The sequence below is a fragment of the Sprattus sprattus genome, assembly GCF_963457725.1.
Source record: "Sprattus sprattus genome assembly, chromosome: 10".
Taxonomy (NCBI): domain Eukaryota; kingdom Metazoa; phylum Chordata; class Actinopteri; order Clupeiformes; family Clupeidae; genus Sprattus; species Sprattus sprattus.
Window position 1 is genome coordinate 2,715,896 of NC_137908.1, and position 1,709 is coordinate 2,717,604.

General features: G+C 40.8%; 1 protein-coding gene across 1 annotated transcript in view; it reads left to right on the top strand.

Annotated features, from left to right (window-relative positions):
• Positions 1–1,189: 1,189 nt before the first annotated feature.
• Positions 1,190–1,709, top strand: part of LOC308370991 (adenosine receptor A1-like) — a 12,437-nt gene continuing 11,917 nt past the window's right edge. Inside the window, exon 1 of the mRNA XM_080845770.1 lies at positions 1,190–1,709. This exon is cut by the window's right edge and continues 364 nt beyond it. The gene's annotated coding sequence lies outside the window, so the exon portion shown is untranslated.

Consider the following 1,709-nt stretch of genomic DNA (forward strand, 5'->3'; position numbering starts at 1 on the left):
GAAAACAAAAAAGCCTATTGGGTGTATTTTGGGCAAATTCGATTGCGGTATAGCTCATTTGCATATTCAAATTCATTTTCAAAGAAACTTGTAATTTTTTTTATATGCATGAGAACTTTCATTGTGCCAAGGAGTAAAGGAAAAAATTTAAAATTTTAGGTGTATTTTTGCCATGCATTATTAGCACACATCTCAGATTGATGAGAATTAAACATATTTCCTCAAGTAGGATTTCTTAGGACTTTTAGTATGTTGTTCTGGACACCTCATAGAAATGATCTATGCTAAAAAAAAATCTTTTACAATGAATTCTATTTTTGGCTCCAAAAGTGGCTATTTTGCCGGGACAACTAAGGTTCCCTCTGGCATTTCACCTCCCTTAAGTAACGTTACTGTAAAAATGGAAAAGCTGCTAAGTGCAAATCAATTACGCTTTGGGTAAGTTTACTGGAAACACATACACCGGGCTTCGCTGCTACTGATAAGTATGCGAACAAACAAGAGCATTGCATTTATTACCTTAAAGGCACCCAGTGCAACTTTCGAGGCTTAAAAATAAACATTCAATTTCTAGTCTTTTTTACACGTAGTAAGTTTCAATAACTCCATACCATTACATACCGACATTCAAGCAGCAAAGATGAGACGTCGTTGTGTGGTGAGAACTGATAGAAAATCGATAACAACAACAATCGCCGCCATTTTCTTTATTTTTTGGTAACCTACAATAAACAAAGCAGGTTCCAGTCAATGGAAAAATGGCTTCTCCCCACCGGCGATTGTTGTTGTTTACGATTTTCTATCAGTTCTCACCACACAACGACGTCTCATGTTTGCTCCTTGAATGTCGATATGTAATGGTATGGAGTTATTGAAACTTACTACGTGCAAAAAAGACTAGAAATTGAATGTTTATTTTTCATTGAATGTTTACATAAAGTTGCACTGGGTGCCTTTAAACATTCCCCTACTTTTCCTTCGGTTTGGCATTTATGAAAATGAACTAATTGCTGGCACTCGCCTGATCATTGTGCTGGGATGCAAGAAGGCCTAATTCACCTCCGCTCGCTCGTAGAAAATTACACAGTGAAAATGATTGGCTGGTCTCGGACCTAGCATGTGACCACGCACGAATACCGAGCTGAGGCAAAGGTTGTAAGGAGAGAAACTAAAGAGACGGTCAGGCCATTCATCAAAGGACGCGGTACAGCTACAGACCGTCTCTAGCCCACGCGTACGGAAGACAAAAACACCACTTGCCTCTTTTTTTTATGGAGCGTCATTGAGGTACAGTTATGAGTTTCACTTTCACGAGATTGCGGTGGACTTAAAAAAAAATAAACGGGATATGTCAGTTCTTTGGAAGGAGGTGTGTGTAGCTGCGGGCAAGAACACCGTGGGAAGTAACATGAGTCATCCCGTCTCCTGTTGGAATAGCGCGCCGGGCTGGAGAGCTGGATATGGACACTAGTGCGGTATATAGGCACAGGGGCAAGTTCAAGACTCCGCTAGAGTTTACAGGGAAGCTGTCTGCTCACGTTTGCGTCTGAACATGTAAACAATGGAAGTTGGCGAGAGACTAGAAATGACCGCGCGTTTGACCGTTGGAAGAGGTCGTCCGTGGAATGAACTGTTTCAGAAAGTTTATTCGCTACACCTTTGCGCCTTTCATTTAAGAGAGTAACATTACACTTCACGCCGATATAGCC